Source organism: Meriones unguiculatus, chromosome 17, assembly GCF_030254825.1.
Source record: "Meriones unguiculatus strain TT.TT164.6M chromosome 17, Bangor_MerUng_6.1, whole genome shotgun sequence".
NCBI classification, from domain to species: Eukaryota; Metazoa; Chordata; class Mammalia; order Rodentia; family Muridae; genus Meriones; species Meriones unguiculatus.
The window spans coordinates 11,639,078-11,661,570 of record NC_083364.1 but is presented as its reverse complement, the minus strand read 5'-3'; the positions used below and the strand labels follow the sequence as shown (position 1 = coordinate 11,661,570).

General features: G+C 41.8%; 1 pseudogene; it reads left to right on the top strand.

Annotated features, from left to right (window-relative positions):
* The first annotated feature begins 1,619 nt into the window (after window positions 1-1,619).
* LOC132648664 (ribitol-5-phosphate xylosyltransferase 1-like) lies at window positions 1,620-20,160 on the top strand (annotated as a pseudogene).
* The last annotated feature ends 2,333 nt before the right edge of the window (window positions 20,161-22,493 follow it).

Sequence of the window (22,493 nt, the reverse complement as noted above, 5' to 3'; positions counted from 1 at the left end):
CAGGTACTGAAAAATAGAATGTATGGTATCATAAATTTTAGATGTTCTCTGGGTCAAAATACCAGTAGTTTATTATGAAGAGGATAAGTAAAAAAAAAAAAAATTAATGTATGATTTAAAATTTAAACTAAAGAACCTTTGTACTCTTATCAACATTTATAAAAGTTTTTGTGCTACTAAACCTGCCCAGGTTTCTCAGAAATCACAATAGAAAATAACTAAGTTCACATGAAAAAAATAAAAAATGAAACAAAAAGATCCAATATGCATATAAATAAAGAGTTTAATTAAAGACATTAGAAGATCCAGGCTGGAGAAAAGGCTCAGTCAGTAAAGTACTTGCAAAGAAGAACAAGATCCAAAGGTCCCAGTTCTGTCCCAGGACACAGTAATCCCAGGGATGGAAAGGCAGAAGCAGGAAGATCCCCAAGGTCCCTTCGTATCTGTCCTGGCTAGTCTTTTGTTAACATGAGCTAGAGTCATCTCAAAGGAGGGAGCCTCAATTGATCCATAAGCTACAGCTGTAGGTCATATTCTTAATTAATGATTGATGAGGAAGGGCCCAGCCCATCCTGAATGGTGCCATCCCTGGGCTGGTGGTCCTAGTTCTCTAAGAAAGCAGGCTGAGCAAGCCATGAGGAGCAAGCCAGTAAGCAGCACCCCTCCATGGCCTCTGCATCAGCTCCTGCCTCCAGGTCCCCGCCATGCTTGAGTTCCTGTCCTGACTTCCTTCAGTAATATGTAAGTCAAATAAAGCTTTTCCTCCCTGACTTTCTTGTTGGTCACAGTGTTTCATTGTAGTAATAGCAGCCCTAACTAAGACAAGTTGGTACCAGGATTGTAGGGTGTTGCTGTGAGACTGAGCTGACCGTGATGTTTTGGGAGGATTGCAGAAGGACTTAAAACTTTGGATGAAAAAACCATTGAGTGTTGACAGCTTAGTGGGCAGCTGTTGGAGCTTGGAAGATAAGGATGTTGAGAGCGGTGCTGACAATAGAGGCCTGGCTTGTCCAGTTTCAGAGGAAAGCAAAGACTCTGCTGGGCCATTTCTGTGAGGAATCTGTAGTGTCTGAACAGCTGGAGCTGAAGAATCAGCTGTGATTAACAAAAGACCAGCAAGCACCGTGGAAGAGAAATCTTTGTGTGACTGAGACAATCAGTGATGATCAGCCCCAGCTGAGAAACTAGCAGTGCTTAAGAGCCCAGCATCATTAACGTAAAGCCTTCTGGAAAGTGTTTTCTCCGGGTCAACACACAGGTGCTGTGTTCCAGAGGTGGCCAAGCCTGTTGGCAACAGAACTTGGTAGTGTACGAGTCACCCAGGTGGTACTGGTTTTGAAGGCATGAAGGAGTGTTGAGATCAGCTGAGACTTGGCTCTGTAGGAAGCCAGGAGAGGCCACTGGTGAAGGTGCAGACTCACAGGCAGTTGAAGACCCAGGATTAAAGGGACCATGCAGAGAGCCTTTGAGAGGCTATTGGGGAAGTCCATCCCACTTGCAGTAACATAAGATGACCACCAAGAAGAGCAACAGCAATGGAATAGAGCCTTCTGGAGCTTAGAACACAAGCTGTGTGTGCTGCAGGGGGTGGGGCTGGAGAAGTGACCCAAGCCCCGTGGATGAGCCCAGGAGATCGTCTGCAAATATTAAACAAACCCACAAAAGAGAAACACGAACACAGTGTACAAATCTGGGGCAAAGTAGCCATTGGTATGTCAGTGTAAGAGGAAAAGCTTGAGAAGACAGTGTAAACTGTGTCCTGTCCTGGTTTGGAATTCGCTAGATTGTGTATTTCCTTTAACGAAGTCAGTTTCGGGGAGTCTGTTCTTAAGGCAATGTAGGTTTTCTCTAGTGTGTTCCTTGCTCTCTTCTGAGTCTTGCTCACTAAATGAACTGTGAGCATCTGAATTATTCTGCAGTCTGTTTCAGGCAATCTAAAGTAGACTTTGCTTATAAAAATAAAAAAAAATTACTCTTCAGAGTTCTTCTAGCCCCACCAGTTCCCAGTTTCCAAGCCCCTTCCACATGTAACTGTTTGTTACAGTGGCACCTGCCGTCCAGGTACCATGTTCTACCCACATAGCACAGTTTGCTGAGGCTGCTGTGGTGAACTGCCCATGGAGCGATTGAGAATGTTACAGTTTCTGCCTTCCTCAAGGCGGGAGTCTGTGTCTCTGGAAGGCTCTGCACCTCAGCAGCTAGGTCACATTGAGACACTCTGCTGTGTAAGACAATAGTCACAAGATCTAGAGATTAGGGTATGACCTGGAGAAGCGGGGCATTATTTAGCCTGACACATTTGGATGTTTTATCCAATGGCCCACATTTTCACACTGGTTTTTAGTGTGGCTTTAAGAGCATGGCATAATGGAAATGGACCAAAGAATATCTTTCAAAATAACTGACAAGGGGTTCTCAGAGGTTGTAGGCCTGCATATTAATGTTACCTCATGTAACAAAACAAAGCATCGTGGTTGCCCTTAGGAGGCAGGATGAAGTGTCAGTTTGCAGAGGGGATCATGCCTTCAAGGACGTCTGAGCAAATGGGGAGGTGATATCTATCCCCTTGACACACTGAATGCTTTGGTGTACCTGTGGCTTCAGCGCAAGACATTTAGTCTCTCCACTCACGATATTAAATTAATTCTAATAATGATGGTATTTTAGTTTATAATATACATTTTGCTTCAGAATATGATGGGTAGCCAGGGTTCAGTGACATTTTGGGTTCCTTGGTATAAGTAAAATGTCCTGTCATCTTTACAACTACAGCCACTGAAGTCTACCCCGCATACAGTAAGCTGCCACACAGGACCGAGGATTGTCTCAGTCACTGCCTGCAACCGACCATGGAGAGAAACGTCTCAGCTCAGAGTCAAAAGAGAAAAGAATAAAACATACATTTTCCTAACATTCTAAAACGGCTAAGACAGCAGAATTGTCTGGTTTTGTTCTTTGTCTACCAGGTTTGTATCTGTGGGAACATGTTTTCGAAGGCACTCTTGATCCCCCGGACGTGACTGTGCAATGTAGGGAAGGACAGTTGATTGTAGGAAGAACACAGTACAGGTACTGTTAGACAACACTGACCTTGCCTGCTGGGTGAGGCCTCATGGACCTACCAGAGGGAATATACTCTCATAAGTGTGCTCTATATTTTATCATATAGTATGCACAGTATATTTATACTTCTATAAACCTATTTTATATATTTATGCTTTAGGTTGGGAAGAATACAGAAATCTATCCTGGGAATGAATAAATAAATAAATAGGTCCTGCTTACACTTTAGTAAAGGTTTTCTTATTAAATTAGACATTTCAAGGTAATTTTGGAGGGAAAGCTGGAGACCTGTCTCAGTGGAAGATCAGTTGCCTGGCATGTGCCAGGCCCTGGGTTCAGTCCCCAGTGCAGAGAAGAGAGAAACTAAAAGTCTGTAAATAAATCCTGGGGAGTCTTATTTCACCTTGGTTTTAGCTGATGATATGGAAAACTTCATGTTCCACATTTCATACACTTGACTGGTAAATGAACACAGTGTTCTATGCCTTAGAGGACGAAAGTAAACATTACTTTCATCATTTTCTTTTCATTCCTAGTTAGGTTAACCTGGAAATACTCAGAGTCCAACTTTTACTTATGAAAACTTTTTATGTCATATCTACTATGATTTATGTAATTATGTAGGCTCTCTTTTTTTCCAAAATTCAAAATGTTTCTGTTTTGATTTTTAGATTCTAAAAAACCAGTGCATTGGCAAGACTTTCAAGGATTTTACTTTTATTTAACGTACTTATCACTGTATAATTTCTTAATTTTCAAATAGAATTAAGATGACTTTAATTAAAAAAACATAGTTTTATCATGAAGGTACTGTTTCCAGTTGGCTTTTAATGGAAATAAATATTAGTTGTTTTTATATTAGTTGTTTTACTTCTTTTGTTATTGTTGTTGTTTCAAGACAGTGTTTTTCTGTGTAGCCTTGGCTGCCCTGGACTTGCTTTGTAGACCAGGCTGGCCTCAAACTCACAACGATCTGCCTGCCTCTGCCTCCTCAGTGCTGGGATTACAGGTGCATATCACCGAACCCGGCTTGTCCCAGTTTGTCTTCAATTAAATATTTTATATAATGTTAGTACATGAGGACATGAGGACATGAATACATGTTAGATCATGAATATTCTCTCTCTTAACTAGATGCTCAGGCATCTTTACCCCTTCTCTCTCAGGCCTTCCCTCACCCTGAGCTCTCTGGGAGGTGATCTCCCTACTCCAGGATGTTCTGTGCATTCCATCCTTCTCTTCTCAGACCATGTTCTGTCAGGTGCCGCCTCTCTCTCCTTCATTTTCCACCCCCACTACTTTCCGTTGATCCTCATCCGGAACTTCAGAACGGTTGTCCACACTCACTGTTTTCACTTCCCAACTGCTCATTCCCTTGCACTTTGACTCCCAAAGTTCAGGACACTTCTGCGGCAGTGATTGCTTGGGGCAGCAGATGACAGTGTGAGTTATGGAGCATGTCTATTCCTTTTATGAAGACTCTTAAAAATATATTGCAAAGAAGAAAATACAACATTCTCCCACTTGCTAACCACTCAGACTTAATATATCTCAGCTGTCAGGAATTCTTTATGTTTAACTTTCCTCCTAACAGAATTATTTCCAATAAAAGCCTTTTCTTTGTTTCCTACTCTTTTTATTCTTCACTAAAGAACTGCTATTAGGAATTTAATGTATAATCTCACTCACATTTTTATATTTCTACTGATGGAAGATATATAAGTATTTTTCAATACTTATTTTTATGTGTTGGGAGCCGCATGATAGTCTCGCCAGCAGAAACACATGCGGACACAGGAATCCTCCCGCAACAAAATCTTTATTACAGTCACGTGATGGAAAGAGGAGAGGACAGAGAGCCCGATGTGGTGCTGTTTATATAAGCCCAGGTCGCACCTAAGTGACGTGTCAATATCCTGATTGGCTGCTCATTCTTTACCCTGCCTGGTGACTCGGGCCCAGCATGCTTAGCGTGCTTACGCAATTTGCGCATGTGTACTGGAGGCTGTTTACAGTTTTGAGGGTGGAATGTCAACGCCATCTAGTGGCGTCTGAGTCTCAGCTCTCCACATCCCCCTTTTGTTTTAATAAATGAAAACTGCCTTAAAGCCTATATAAGCATGGTACAAGAGGGCCCTAAGTTCGATCAAGCGAACTCTTTTTTTGGGGAGTAAGTGATCAAGAGCTTTAGATTACTCCCTTACCCCACCACGTGCAATGGAGAAAGGTCCTCTGGGTGCAGGGGCTAAGGGAGAAGATTAAAGAAGGAGGTGACACCCATTCCCGTGCAATGGAATAAAATTCCAGGGAGTGCAAGGGCTGTCATTCTCCTATTTAGGTACCATAGCCGCTTAGGCAAAGGCAAACATTGAGACTTGGATCACTCATCGACTCAGTGCAATGGGTAAAACCCCTGAGGTACATCGACTGAGTGTCACAGTCTGTTTTAATTTTTTAACATGGATAACCAAATTTTTGGGAGATGATCCTTGTTCCAAGGCTGCTAGTACTTGCGTGATTGCGACCTAGTCAGGTTTGTTTTGGGTATTGAGTTTGCAGAACAACCAGAGTAAAAAACACTAAGCCACGACATAGCGCTGCACCAAACGTTCCAACCCCCACCCAATCTTAAATTAAGAAAAGGCAGAAGAAACCCAGGGTAAAGGCAATCTGTGGGCAATGAATCCACTCGAGAAGAATTAGTGGTCATCCTCACCGCCCTTGACTCTTTAAGCAGTAGCAGGTGTATCTGTTGAAATATCATCTGCAGCTGTCACGAGCTTTCGCGTGAGGCACTCCGGTACCCAGAATGGATTGTTTTCTTCCTGTGGGAAAACACAGACAGCTCCCCTGGATCTTATTAAAATAGGATCCGGGCCTTTCCACTGACCAGTTAAGACATCCTTTCATTTAATCATTTCCTTGGGCCTATTAGGCCCTGAGTAGTGGCGATCAGCTGCCGAATGGCCTTGACTGTCCAAATTTAAAAAATTGAGTGTGAAGAGTGCTAAGGAAACGGTCACTCGTGGCACTGAGGGCAGAGCCTCCTGGACTCCTCCCTTTTGTTTTATTAAGTAGGATTTTAGGGTGCGGTGAGCACGTTTAATAATACCCTGACTTTGAGGGTTTTATGGGAGACCGGTTAGATGGGTTATTTCCATCTGATGACAAAACTGTCTAAATTTTTGAGAAGTATAGGCTGGCCCATTGTCAGTTTTTAGAATTTTGGGCTTTCCCCAGGCACTCCATGCCTCTAGGCAATGTTGAATAACATGGGCTGCCTTTTCTCCAGTCAGGGGAGAAGCAAACATAACTCCAGAGCAAGTATCAACAGAAACATGCAAATATTGAAGTTTACCAAAAAATGAAATGTGGGTAACATCCATCTGCCACACTTGTAGTGGACAGATTCCTCTGGGATTAATCCCAACATGAGGCATAGGTAAGAACTGACAGCAATTTTGACATTGGGTAACAATATCTCTAGCTTTTTTTCTAGTAATGTCAAATCGATGACACAATGTCTCAGCTGTAACATGAAACCTTTTATGAAATTCCTTAGCCAATTTTAAATTTGAAAGGAGGGCAAATGCAATCATCTTTGTGGCTCGATCTGCCAGGTCGTTTCCATGGGACATGGGCCCCGGTAGACCGGAATGAGCCCTAATATGTGTAATAAAAACAGGGGATCTTTTGGTAATTAAGGCAAACTGAATCCTTTGAAAAATTTTTGCAAGCTTGCTAGACGCTTTAATTAATCCAGCAGCCTCTAAGATTTTGGTTGCATTTACCACATAACTAGAATCAGAAACAATATTTAAAGGACCTGGAAATTTTTTAAAAACTTCTAGCACTACTAAACATTTCACAATTTGAGGCGAGGTCTCATGATATTGCTTAGAAATAACTTTATTATTAACCACATAAGCTCTTATTCCTGTTTTTGACCCATCCGTATAAACTACCAATCCATCCCGAAGTGGTTTTTGTGATGTTACATGCGGGAAGACTACCTCCTGAGTTAAAGCAAATTGCAAAATAGGATGTCTTGGGTAATGATTATCAATTGAACCACTAAAGGAGGTAACTAGCACCGCCCAAGTATCAGAGGTAGCAGTTAATACCTGAACTTGGTGAGCCCTATAAGGCACTATTAAAGACTTTGGCTCCTTCCCAAAGTATGTAATGGCTGTTTTTAACCCACGAAGTGCGAGTTGAGCGACTGCATCTGGATACCATTCAATAATTTTTGTAGGAGAAGCATTGGGATGAACCCACACTAAGGGTCCATCTTGCCATAATACAGCAGTTGGTAAATGTTTAGTTTTAATGACACACAGGTCAAAGGTCTTAGTTTTATCTACACGTTTTAATTGGGCATCCTGTAAAGCAATTTTTACCACTCGCAGGGCGTGGCTTGCAGCCGGTGTTAAGGCTCTGGGTGAAGAAATATGAGCATCCCCTTCCAAAATATCAAATAGGGGTTTTAATTCAGCAGAAGGAATCTTTAAAAACGGCCTAAGCCAATTTATATCACCTAATAATTTTTGAAAATCATTTAAGGTATGTAAATGATCCCTGTGAATTTCTATTTTTTGAGGAACTATTTGTTCTGGATAAATAACAGTCCCTAGAAAGGAACCCACTTTTGAAACTTGGACCTTTTCAGTGGCAATATGCAATCCCCATTGTTGCAGGGTTTTTTGCAACAAAGGATACGCATCTTGTAAGATGGCTAACTCCTCATGGCACAAGAGAATATCATCCATATAATGAATCAGCAACAAGGAAGGAAATTGCTGTCTAACTGGTTCAAGAGCCATCTTCACATACAATTGACACATGGTGGGGCTATAAGCCATGCCTTGAGGTAGGACTGTCCACTGATATCTTTGGTCTGGCTCATTGTGATTAACAGCAGGTAGGGTAAAGGCAAATCTCTGTCTGTCTCGTGGGCACAATGGAATAGAGAAAAAACAATCCTTGATGTCTATTATTATAATTCTCCATTGCTTAGGCAGGGCTGAAAGCAGAGGCAAGCCTCGTTGCACTGTTCCAAATAATCGCATCTGTGGATTAATAGCCCTCAGGTCATGGAGAAGCCTCCACTTTCCTGATTTCTTTTTTATAACAAAAATGGGTGTATTCCAGGGGGAAGTAGATGGTTCCAAATGACCAAGCTGTACCTGTTCTTTAACCAGCCTTGTAGCGGCTTCTAGCTTTTTAGAGGAAAGGGGCCATTGAGGAACCCATACGGCTTCCTCTGTGAGCAAAGATAAGGGCATGGAACCCTCAATGGCAGTTAATGAAAACCCAGGCCTTGTTTTCCTGTATTATTTTCCTGTGAAATCGGGTGCAATCTCCCTTGTTCCTGTTTACCAAGGCCTTTTCCTTCCTTATAACCCATCCTTTTTATTATATCAATTGCCTGTTGAAAGTACTCATTGGTCAATGTTAATCCTAAATCCTGCAAAATATCTCTTTCCCAGAAATTGACAGGGAGAGGAAGAACATATGGTATGAAACTTCCTGTTTGACCTTCCGGTGCTTGCCACCTCAAAGAGCATGAACTAACTGCAGGGCTGGCCTCATATCCCAACCCTTGTAAGGAGTGGGATGATTGTGTAACAGGCCACGCCTTAGGCCACCAGGTGGAAGAGATAATGCTTTTATCAGCCCCTGTGTCCAAAATACCAGTAAAACCTTTTCCTTCTATTTGTAATTGTAAGGTAGGTCTGGTCTAAAGATCAACTACCAAATGAGCAAAATCTGTTCCTGTGGAACCGAGTCCTCTTGTGCCCCTTGGTGTTTTGGTAGATGGAAAACAGTCATGAAGACTTGGGAGGAGGACTAATTGAGCAATCCTTTCTCCAGGAGAAATAGAAAATATGCCTTGGGGGCAGGAACAAAGCACCTGGAGCTGTCCCGTAAAATCCTGATCTAAAATTCCAGGATGGACCATAAGCCCTTTTAAAGTGAGAGAAGAGCGACCCAGAATAAGACTGACACTTCCTTCAGGCAGGGGACCTTCAAACTCCACTGGGACAGGTTGCACCCCCATGTGTGGCATTAATAAGAATTAGGAGGTGGAACGGAGGTCCAGGCCTGCTGATCCTCTTGTTGCTCTATAGCTGGATAAGCCCTCCTGCTGTCTGTCTGTGTCCCATTTTTTGGGGGGCCCTGAGACTTGGAGCCCTGAAATCCGTTTTTTGGAATATTTTCATTTCTCTCATTAGGGGGGGTTTCATGCTGGATAAGCTTTCCCTGAATATCTCTAATTGAACGGCACTCATTAGCCCAGTGATTGCCCTTTTTACACTTCGGGCAAAGTCCAGGAACCTTCTTTTGCACAGACACACGACAGTCTCTCTTAAAATGACCCATTTGCCACAATTAAAACAAACATTATTATTTTCAGAACTTGGGCGGTTATTGCTCTGTAATATAGCTTCCGCCAGCCCGGTGTTGGTAAGCGGGCCTCCGAGTCCTCGGCAAACTTTTATCCAGTCTGTCAGTCCTTTGTCCCTTCTGGGGGTAATGACTGCCTTGCATTCTGGTGAAGTATTTTTATACACCAGTTGTTCTATCATTGGCCGGACCCTTTCTGGGTCTCCAAATATCCTGCCTGCTGCATCCGTCATTCTGGCCACAAATTTTGGGAATGACTCCTGAGGACCCTGGATAATTTTTGTTAAATGGCCCTCGGTCCCACCCTTCTTTGAAAGGGCCTTCCATGCTTTAATTACAGCAGCAGATATTTGGCCATACGCTCCCCAATCATAATGTGTCTGTTGCTGGACATGCGGACCTTGTCCTGTTAGTAGCTCAAATGTCCAGCGTCGTTGATTGTCTTCTGCATTGGCATTAGCCCTAGCTTGGGATTGACAGGCATCATACCATAGGGCTTTCCATTCCAAATACACTCCCATATTAGGGAGGGCAGCTTTCACTACTGTCTGACAATCATTTGGGGTCATTGCTGTAGAGCCTAGCCTCTCAAGCTGCGCAATTGTGAAATTAGCATCCACCCCGTACTTATTAACTGACTCTGCCAGTTCCTTGACTAGAGGGTAATCTACAGGTACGTGGACACGGCCTCCCTCCACATCTTCAAATACTGGAAAATCTGAAAAATTTTGTGTCTATCTTCTGTTGAAAAGAAGGAATCAGGACAGTGCCTCCCGGTGTAGGATGGGGGAGCACTAGAGACAACGGGAGCGGCCAACTGAGAAAGTGCGCCCTTCCTGTTCCTCATACTACTTTGCTTTTGATATAATAGTAACGGCCGCTCATCCGGATGGTATCGTTTTTCCTCATAGCGGGCTGCTTCCCCCTCCAAATCCTCTTTGCCAGAGGGATATAGCTGCTCAAATCCCAGGGTGTTCTTTCCCTGACCTCTCTCTTCCATGGCTTTAACGTCCACAGAAGGGTCTTTTTTCTTAGAGACGTCTCTATTTCTATCCATTGGGGCCCCTAATCTATTCTCACGTCCTGATTCTGGCATGTCGTCTCGCATCTCCCCTACCATTAACCTTTTGCTAATCCCTTTCCTTCCGAGGCAGGCCTCAAGTTTGCACGAAACCAAAAAAAGGAGAGCTATGGCAGCTATCACAGCAGGGAAGGCCATAAGGGCTTCTGCTAGCCGAAATGAGAAACGGGATAAATAAAGATCGAACGTGTCTTTCAAGACAAACCTTAATGTTGCGGATCTGAATTCCTCCCCACTAACGGGGGCTCTCCTTACCCAGCATTGGCGGTAGCAGGCTCCCTGCTCCCGGGTTTCAGCACCAGATGTTGGGAGCCACATGATAGTCTGTGTGCTGCAGGGGGTGAGGCTGGAGAAGTCACCCAAGCCCCTTGCAGGATCCCAGAAGATCATCTGCAAATATTAAACAAGCCCACAAAAGAGAAACACGAACACGGTACAAATGTGGGGCAAAGCAGCCATTGGTAAGTCAGTGTAAGAGGAAAAGCTTGAACAGTGTAAACTGTGTCCTCTCCTGGTATGGAATATGCTAGATTGTGTATTTCCTTTATGAAGTCAGTTTCAGGGAGTCTGTTCTTAAGGCAATGTAGGTTTTCTGTACTGTGTTCCTTGCTCTCTTCTGAGTCTTGCTCACTAAATGAACTGTGAGCATCTGAATTATTCTGCAGTCTGTTTCAGGCAATCTAAAGTAGACTTTGCTTACAAAAATAAAAATAAAAAAAAAGTTACTCTTCAGAGTTCTTCCAGCCACCCCCATTTCCCAGTTTCCAAGCCCCTTCCACATGTAACTTTGTTACAGTGGCACCTCCCTTCCAGGTGTTCTACCCACATGGCACAGTTTGCTGAGGCTGCAGTAGCGAACTGCCCATGGAGTGATTGAGAACGTTACAGCTTCCACCTTCCTCAAGGTGGGAGTGTCTGTGTCTCTGGAAGGCTCTGCACCTCAGCAGCTAGGTCACATTGAGACACTCTGCTGTGTAAGACAATAGTCACAGGATCTAGAGATTAGGGTATGACCTGGAGAAGAGGGGCATTATTTAGGCTGACACATTTGGATGTTTTATACAGTGGCCCAAATTTTCACAATGGTTGTTAGTGTGGCTTTAAGAGCATGGCATAATGGAAATGGACCAAAGAATATCTTTCAAAATAACTGACAAGGGGTTCTCAGAGGTTGTAGGCCTGCATATTAATGTTACCTCATGTAACAAAACAAAGCATCGTGGTTGCCCTTAGGAGACAGGATGAAGTGTCTGTCAGCTTGCAGAGGGGATCATGCCTTCAAGGATGTCTGAGCAAATGGGGAGGTGATATCTATCCCCTTGACACACTGAATGCTTTGTTGTACTTGTGGCTTCAGCACAAGACACTTAGTCTCTCCACTCACGATATTAAATTAATTCTAATAACGAAGGTATTTTAGTTTATAATATACATTTTGCTTCAGAATATGATGGGTAGCCGGGGTTCAGTGACATTTGGGGTTCCTCGGTATAAGTAAAATGTCCTGTCATCTTTACAACTACAGCAACTGAAGTCTGCCCCGCATACAGTAAGCTGCCACGCATGACTGAGGATTGTCTCGGTCACCGCCTGCAACCGACCATGGAGAGAAACGTCTCAGCTCAGAGTCAAAAGAGAAAAGAATAAAACATACATTTTCCTGACATTCTAAAACAGCTAAGACAGCAGATGTGTCTGGTTTTGTTCTTTGACTACCAGGTTTGTATCTGTGAGAACATGTTTTTGAAAGCACTCTTGATCCCCCGGAGAAATAGGACCATTCCCTTCGCAATGGAGGGAAGGACAATTGATTGTAGGAAGAACACAGTACAGGTACAGATAGACAACACTGACCTTGCCTGCCGCGTGACGCCTCATGTATCTACTGGAGGGAATATACTCTCATAAGTATGTTCTATATTTTATCATATAGTATGCACAGTATATTTATACTTTTATAAACCTATTTTATATCTTTATGCTTCAGCTTGGGAAGAAAACAGAAATCAATCCTGGGAATGAATAAATAAATAAATAGGTCCTGCTTACACTTTAGTAAACGTTTTCTTATTAAATTAGACATTTCAAGGTAATTTTGGAGGGAAAGCTGGAGACCTGCCTCAGTGGCAGATGAGTTGCCTAGTATGTGCCAGGCCCCGGGTTCAGTCCCCAGTGCAGAGAAGAAAGAAATTAAAAGTCTGTAAATTAATTCTGGGGAGTCTTATGTCTGTTTTGGTTTTAGCTCATGATATGGAAAACTTCATTACATACACTTGACTGGTAAATGAACACAATGTTCTATGCCTTAGAGGACGAAAATAAACATTACTTTCATGATTTTCTTTTCGTTCGTAGCTAGGTTAACCTGGAAATACTCAGAGTCCAACTGTTACTTATTAAAACATTTTATGTCATATCGACTATGATTTACGTGATTATGTAGGCTCCCTTTTTTTCCAAAATTCAAAATGTTTCTGTTTTGAGTTTTAGATTCTAAAAAACCAGTGCATTGCCAACACTTTCAAGGATTTTACTTTTATGTAACTTACTTATCACTGTATAATTTTTAATTTTCAAATAGAATTAAGATGACTTTAATTTAAAAAAAAACATAGTTTTATCATTAAGTTACTATTTCCAGTTGGCTTTTAATGGAAATAAATATTAGTTGTTTTTATATTAGTTGTTTTACTTCTTTTGTTATTGTTGTTGTTTCAAGACAGTGTTTTTCTGTGTAGCCTTGGCTGCCCTGGACTTGCTTTGTAGACCAGGCTGGCCTCAAACTCACAATGATCTGCCTGCCACTGCCTCCTCAGTGCTGGGAACAGGTGTACATCACTGAACCCGGCTTGTCCCTGTTTGTCTTCAATTAAATATTTTATATAATGTTAATACATGAGGTCGTGAATACATGTCAGACTGAATGAATACATGATCCAGTCCAACCTGCATTCCCTCCCCTCCAGTTCCTTCTCTGTACAACCCACCACTTCTCCCTTCAACCTTATGTTCACATGTGTGCCCACATACACACCTCGGCAGCCTGCAGCTACCAGCTGATTTTGAGAACAGGTTTCTCGTAGAAGCTTAGTGATTAGGCTAGGCTGTCTGGATAGTGAGCACCAGGGATCTGCCTCTCCATCATGACATCAGCCTGTTATCTTAGTTCAAGAATTGTCCTTAGGTCCTCATGCTCACGGCACAAGCACTTTGCCAACTCAGGTAGCTCCCGAGCCTGTCATTGCTTGACTCTCTCAAAGGAATCATACATGCAGTGTAAACAGGTATTTAGTCTCATTGTTCTAATCTCATTGTAGGTTGTGTGTATACTCCTAAGCTTCACACTAGTTAGATTTCACTGCTTGAAAGAGTAAGTGGATCTTAGTGGCAGGAAGGCTGTCATAGAATGTGCAACACCTTGGGTTCAATGGCCAGTCCAAAAAAAAAGTGAATGTCTATTGCATGCATAAATTGCTCTCTGTGTTTGTAGTTGAGCAGTGACATGTCAGTGGACTAACATTGCAGAGAAGTTTCTGGAATTCAACTAGTCTATAGAATGGAATATGTGAGACTCTCATTTCTTCCCTGAAGGCACAGTCATGCGTGTCATCCTTAAGCTTATAATTACTTGGTATTACTTGATAGAAAAGGGATTAAAGCAAAACATCATTAAGTACCACCAAGAAAGGCTAAGCCCAGTTTGCCTTTCTGAGGTTTGTATGCAAGATTTTACGTCATCATGGAAGAAACTGTGTTTTTTCCTCTTAGAGAACTTTGTAGTCAAGTTCTGTGACAGATTTTTAAAATACCTTATTAAACAATGAAAAGTAGTAGATAATGTATCCAAAATTAATGAAGTCTTATGGAATCGCAAGTTGTAGTCTCAGTCAAGTTACACTGGAGCTAACTTAAGTGAATTCCAAAACTATACTGTTTGCACAGTTATTTCGACTGAAATGATTCCTCTGGGCTCTCTATGTGGAAGTGCTTACTCTGAAGACATTTTTTAGTTGAGGCAAACAGTAGAAAAATATATTGAACATTGTAAGTTCTGATGCTTACACATATGCTGAGTAACCCACAAGAGCAAATTAGAATTCTGTACATGATTATTTTCAGTTAACGTATTTTCAGTAATAACTTTAGATAGTTAGAACACAGCACTCATTCTGTACATTATACTACTCATACACAAGCCTTATTTTTGTAATGTTAGTGTATAGTAGGAAATTTTCCTGTTTTAAGTGTAGTAGCTAGGGGTTGGAAATACAGCTCAGTTGGTAGAACTCTCACTGAACATGCACACATCTGGCCTTGGTTCCCAGCCCCCCATGGACAGGGAGTGGGGCGCACATTCTTATTCCTAGCACACCGAGAGTGAGGGCATCCATAATTCTCTCCCTTAACTAGATGCTCAGGCATCTTTACCCCTTCTCTCTCAAGCCTTCCCTCACCCTGAGCTCTCTGGGAGGTGATCTCCCTACTCCAGGATGTTCTGTGCATGCCATCCTTCTCTTCTCAGACGATGTTCTGTCAGGTGCTGCCTCTCTCTCCTTCATTTTCCTCCCCCACTACTCTCCGTTGATCCTCATCCGGAATTTCAGAACAGTTGTCCACACTCACTGTTTTCACTTCCTAACTGCTCATTCCCTTGCACTTTGACTCCCAAAGTTCAGAACACTTCTGCGGCAGTGATTGCTTGGGGCAGCTGGTGACAGTGTGAGTTATGGAGCATGTCTATTCCTTTTATGAAGACTCTTAAAAATATATTGCAAGGAAGAAAATACAACATTCTCCCACTTGCTAACCACTCAGACTTAATATATCTCAGCTGTCAGGAATTCTTTATGTTTAACTTTCCTCCAAACAGAATTGTTTCCAATACAAGCCTTTTCTTTGTTTCCTACTCTTTTTATTCTTCACTAAAGAATTGCTATTAGGAATTTAATGTATAATCTCACTCACATTTTTATATTTCTACTGATGGAAGATATATAAGTATTTTTCAATACTTATTTTTATGTACTTTCATATTTACATAAAATTATCCTTTAAGGGCTGGTAAGATGAGTTGCCGTGTAAAAGTGGTTGCCCTTAACTGAGACAATCTGAATTCAACCCCAAGGTCTGCATGGTGGAAGGAGAGAACCAACTCCTCCAAGTTGTCCTCTGGCTGTCACAAGCACACCGTGACACACATGCATGCATGGACACATGCATGCACACAAATCCTTTTAATTATGATCAGAATCTCCTGAAGCTTGATGCTTTCCTTTACATTGTATCTTAATGCCTTGCCTTCAGTGAAGAAATGAGAGTCCACTCTCATATACTAGCTGAATTTCTACATCCAAAGCTTTCTATTATTCTGTCCCACTTGCTCAGAAGAACTTGCATTATACAAATTGCACTTCCAATGAGAATATTAATTAAATCTTATTCTAGATTTTATATAAAACGATTGAAATTTCCTTTGTTCAGTTTTGTTTATCTCTTGCTTGTGGTGTGTTGTTTTCGACTGCTTCATCACTGGCCTGGGTGTGGTTCCAGGGTACTTCTCCATAGACATAGACAATGTGGTCCTTGTGTTAAACGGAAGAGAAAAAGCAAAGATCTCCCATGCCACCCAGTGGTTACTTTATGCACAGAATTTAATGCAAACCCAGAAACTGCGGCATCTGGCTGTTGTCTTGCTTGGAAATGCATACTGTGACAATGACTGGATAATGCAGTTCCTCAAAAGAAATGGAGGCTTTGTGGACCTGCTTTTCATAACATACGACAGCCCTTGGATTAATGGCGCAGATGTTTTCCAGTGGCCTTTAGGTGTGGCAACGTAAGTACAAGATAAGAAAGGCATCCCTCTGGTGTTCTGAACAGAACAGGGAAGATGGTGTTTTAAATGGCAGTAAGCTCACTGGTGATGAGGCAGGCCTATCTTTCCTACCATCAAAAAGAGTGGCCTCGAGCATCAGTGGCAATAGTAACTGCTTTGTTGTATTTTACCATCTTCTGAGGAGAACTGAAGAGTACTTGTTTGTTCTAAAAATGGATATAGGATAAAATTTTAAGCTTATTAGTGTCCTGAAGAGATGTTTAGCAGAGAATGAACAAAGACAAAGCCATAACTCTAGTGAAAACAAATACTGTTGTGGCAATATTTTTATATACTGTATAGACTTCCCTTGGGTTTGTGATTGGATGACTTGATGTTAATCTCAACTGTAAAAGCAGAGGTTAATTAAATGATAGTTTAGGGTCCTCAATATATAATCATCCTCCAGTTTAAAAAAAATGGAAAACATTTTTTAAACTTTCTGTGGGTAGATTTTTATAGTAAGAGATAGGCTCTCAGTAGTATATAAACTTTCTGAGGTCAGGAGTTTTCTTCCCTGATTTAAAATAGTTCTGTAGAAATGGGCTATAGAGGTGGCTCAGCAGTTAAGAACAATTACTGCTCATATAGGAAACTCGGATTCAGTTCTAAGCACCCACATGCTGTGTCTCATAGCCATGTGCGATTACAGTTCCAAGGCTCTGAATCCCTGTTCTGAACTCTGTGGGCGCTTGGCTGCACATGGAGACAAGCAGGCACACAAATATACTAATATACACATAAATTTAAAAAAAGTAAATTTTAAAATAATGCTTATACACAGTAGGTACTCAGATATTTGTTGAGGAAATGAATCATCTCACTGATCGAATTAAATCCGACATTCGTTATTATATCACTGGTTACCACCATGTGTGAATTCAGACTGCTTTAGCTGTACAGATGTCACTAGAGAAATGCCAGGGACAGGTATTCCCACCCCTATGTGGACAACATTCCAGGCGAAGAGGTTTAGGCTGGGACCAGCCTTAAAATTTCAAAAACTTTGTAAGTACACCCAACCTTCAGAAAAAATCTATTTCTTTAAAAAAGCCTGCATTTGTAGAAATGTTTATACTTTTTCCACATTATATGACATCACCTACTCACCTAATAGAAGACAGAAGCATAGTCATTCTGGTGTTGCCAACCTCACCCTGTTCCCGATGAGGAGACATTGGGTAGCATGTGGAAACCTTTTGGTTGTCTCAACTGAAGAGGGGGAATTATAACAACTGGTGTCAAGGGGGTAAAACCCAGGAATGTTATTAAACATGGTGCAGTCTGGTGGGATTGGGGAGGGAATGAGGGATACAGCTGGGATACAGAATTAACAAAATGTAACTAATGAGAAAAATAAAATTATGGAAAAAAAAAACATGGTGCAGTCTATGGCACTCTTTCAAACAAAAAGTTATTTGAACCAAAATGCCATAGTAATCTTGTGTACAGCATAGACTACAGGCACACATTTATATGCAAACCAATGCCCATGGAATGAGCCCCCTCTGTATAATAACGGGTTTGTTGTAAGCGGTGATTAATATATATTCTAGTAAACTGCTGTTAGTCCTAAACAGCTGTATAACCAAATTACCACACAGAGACTGGATTTATTTAGTTAACCTAGAACACAGTGCTGGCAAAAATTACTCTATCCTAAACCTCCAAGCCCTCATAGTTTCCTAACATTTAGATTTCCCATGTTATACTTGCTTTTTGCGAAATATTATGTCCAGGCCATCTCCACGTAGTTCCAAGATCTCTCCTCCAGCTCTCTCTCCTAGCTCTCCTCTCCTCCCACTGCCCTCTGGCTCCTCCCACCTCAACATTGTGTCTAATTTCTTTATTTTGGCCTGTTTGCACACAGTTGAGACAGTATGCTTAAAATAAGAATCACAAGGCAATATCCGGATTGAAACAAGACAGATGGTGGGGGGGGGGGATCTGCATTTGAATAAACAAGGGTAAGGTGTATACATTTCAAAAGAATGTTATACCAACACAGCTTCTACTCATTGTTTTATTCTTTGGAATTTTTTTGAAATAAACTTTCAGAGTTCATGATTATAACAGTATCTTTTCTTTTTAGTGGACAAATAGGACTGTTTATGTCTGTGGTGTACAATGTGCTTAGAAACCGTTGTCCTTAACACATGGCTTAACAAGCCAATCTGTGGGGCATCCTACCATATAGTAATTCATTACTTGCTTTTATAGATACAGAAAATTTCCCGTGGTTGAAGCCAGCTGGTCGATGCTGCATGATGAGAGGCCCTACATATGTAATTTTTTAGGAACTGTCTATGAAAACTCATCAACACAAGCACTAGTGAACATTTTGAAACAAGATGGAGGTCAAAAACTTTGTTGGGTTTCTGCAAGAGAGCAGTAAGTTCAATGTTTGCATGGTTCCTTCCTTTTGCTCTCCAGTCCGTATGTCACCTTGTGTACAAATAGATTTCCAGAGAAACAATGGTAACTGCTTATTCCAGCCTCCTGTCTAAAGGTACAGCAGTAACTAAAACTTAGGAAACTGGCTTTTCTCCAGTCTTTCCCATTATAATCAGGAAGCAAGTATTGATGGAGTAATGGAAGTCATTTTGCAATAATTATTTTGCAATAATTTCACATACAGCTCTTGATTCTGAGCCCTTGGCAATGAAACATTCAGTAATCACCCATACAAAAATGCAGCCCTGTCACTCCAGAAGCCCCTCTGTGCTTTTCCTCACAGGGCTTCAGACTTTCTAGAAAATGTCCTGACTTAACTCAAAGACCTAATGCCCACCACTGGATAAAGCACAGCTGCATCAGATTAAGACAAGAGAACTCAACCTTCAGGAATTACGGATTGAATGAATACACCCATTGGAAGATTGATCACCGGATATTTTTAAATATACAGCAATAAATTGTTCAGATCATTTTCAAATGTTCAAAACAAAAAAACTTTTTTTAGGCAGTCTCATGTAGCAAAGGCTGGCCTCAAACTCGGTATTTAGCCCAGGATGATGTTAAACTCCTGATTCTTCCTATGCCTCCCAACTTGTAGAATTAGGAAATTATGTACCCAGTTTATAGATAGATGATGATCAATACTAGGTCTGAGTTCTAGCAGCTGGGCTATACCCACACCCCCAAACCTTAAAGAAGTTTTAAGAAATGTGTTTGGTCCAACATTTTCAATGCCTCTCATATTTATCATCTCTCTGATGTGTTCACATTTTTGATAACTGACATTAAAAGATTTGCTTCAAAAAAGATGCCATAGGAAAGTAAAACCTTACAGGGATTTCTTTGTTGTTTCTTTAATTTTCTACTTGGCAGTCTCAGGAGACAAATGAAAGTCTTAAGGATTACCAAGATGCTTTGCTTCAGAGTGACCTCACTTTGTGTCCTGAACACAGAGTGTTACAGAATATATGAGGCCTGCTCGTTTGGCTCCATTCCTATGGTAGAAGATGTGATGACAGCTGGCCACTGTGGAAACATGTCAAGTCACCACAGCACTCCTCTGCAGTTACTCAAGGCCATGGGTGCCCCCTTTATCTTCATCAAGGACTGGAAGGAGCTTCCTGCCATTTTAGAAAAGGAGAGGACTGTAACTTTACAAGAAAAGATTCAAAGAAGAAAAATGTTACTTCACTGGTACCAACACTTCAAAACAGAACTAAAGTGGAAATTTACTAATATTTTAGAAAGCTCATTTTTTATGAATAATAGAGGTTAATCATACCTAGCTGTAAGTGTGTGTTCATAAGTGTGAATATGTACAGCACTTGATAAGGTGGCTCCATCAACTCAGTTTCACAGAAGGGACCACATGTTCTCCTTTTTGGCTACTGCTGTATACAAGATCAAAGAAATGGTGATATTTTACTGAGGCTGACCTGGCAAGATACTGACACAGGCAGCCTGAGGGGGTCACAATCAAAGTCACATTTAAGTGGGATTCATTTAAATGGAACTGGAATTCTTCGTTTCATATTTTTTAAGGTAATGTGAATACCCCATTTTTTAAAAAGATTTATTTATTTGTCTATTATGCAGTATTCTGCCTGCATGTGTGCCAGTGGGCCAGAAGAGGGCACCAGATCTCATGCTAGATGGTTGTGAGCCAGCATGTGATTGCTGGGAATTGAACTCAGTAACTTTACAAAAGCAGCCAGTGCTCTTAAACTCTGAGCCATCTCTCTAGCCTGGACCTGGGATTCCTATCACCCATGGTGCTGTTGGGGTTTATTCTGTATTTGTACCTGAGAAAAGCAATGTGAGACAAGAGACTGAACTACTAGAGAGGAATTGTTGCCTGAGCCCAGAACGGAGTCGGAGGTACAGAGGGCTCAGTGGTGAATCCTAGCTCTGCTGCTAAATAGTATATTAAAAAAAAATCACTACCTGCCTAGGCCTTATTTTCCTCATCTTTAAAATGTGTTAGTTCTTAGATCCCTGGAATGGAATAAACTCTTATTGAGATGATTATTTAAAATTGCTTAACAGAAGGGCCTCTGGCTTAGGCCTTGTCTTAGTCACTCTTCTGTTGCTGTAAAGAGACACCATGACCAAGGCAGCTTACAAAAGAAAGCATTTCCCCAGGGGCTTGCTCACAGGTTCGGAGGGTGAGTCCATGGCCACCACGGTGTCACACAGGGTGGCAAGCAGGCTTGGGGGTGGAGCAGCAGTGAGGGCTTCTATACTGAGACAGCAACCGAGAGACAAACAAACAGAAAGAGGCCTAAACACTCAAACAGCAGAGCCTATGGGGACAAATTCAAACCACCTCGGGCCTATAGTTGAACCATCTAGAGGCTAAGAAAGGAGGAGTGCTTCCTCCCGGGGATTGAGACCAGCATAGGTACCACAGGAAGCATTCGGCCTACAGCCTCAGCCACAGCAGCCGAGCAGTTTCTACACACCAACTGCATTTGATCATCGCTATAATCTGTGCCTCTTACTGTTCCTGTTGAGAGAGATGCTGTGTGGCTCAGCTGTCCTCAAACTCTCAAACTCATGGTGCCTCCTCTCCTCGACCACCACACTCAGCTTCAACAGACTTTAACAGGAAACATTTTAAAAATGAGAGACAATGCCTTACCCATGCTTGATTTCACCAGGGTCTCTGTAATGCAAACTTACCTGGAAGTTGTGATAAGGTATCCCTTGAGAAAGAGTACAAGAGATAACGGGTTTTATTCTGAATTCCAGTCCATCCTAGGGAAGGGATTTCAGGGGGAACCTGGGGTATTTTGTTCAATGTTGAGAGAATTAAATGCTCATAGTCAGTTTTGCTTAGCTTTTTATTCAGTCCAGGAGCCCAGCCTATGGAATAGAGCCCCATACAAGGTTAATGTGGGTTTTCCCATGTAGGTAATCCTTCACAGGCATGTCTACAGGTTTGTCTCCGGATGCCTCTGGACCCCCACAAGTTGACAACATTAACTACCACTGTGTTCACTCAGCAATCAATATGACATGTTGAGTGTTTGTGGCTTAACATTTCCAAGTTGGGAATTAATCGCTAAAAGTGAGCATTTTGCACACATTCTCACAAAAACCCTACAAGATGACACCAATATTCCCCTAATATTCCTATAATGGAATCTGGAGGCTAAAGATTCTCTAAATCAGACATAACGAGGATGTAATCCCAACACACATCTTCCTGCACCAGGATTGACTCTTCTTTCCCGATGTCTGCTGTTTCCTGTGGACCTGTAATTCCTTGCCACTGGGAAGCTGGTTCACACATGCAAGATGAGCACTTCTGATCATGGGTTTATACCGATGGATCTTGTTCCTCACCTGGCCTTCAGTGCCATCATCTTTCTCAGACTTAAGAACCAAACCGACTCCCAAATTTGAAAATGGTGGACAGCTAAAGTCTGGGGTACCTGAAGTCTGGTTCCTGCATCAGTCCTGTGTGACTTGGCTCCACCTTGTGGTGGCTGTTTTCTTAGCCCTCTGCTCCTCTCTATAGCCTCCTAATTTACATCTTTTCACTCTTCAGAGGTATGTGATGAGAACTTTGCCTGCTGGTGAGATTCCAGCCCTCTCTGGATAGTC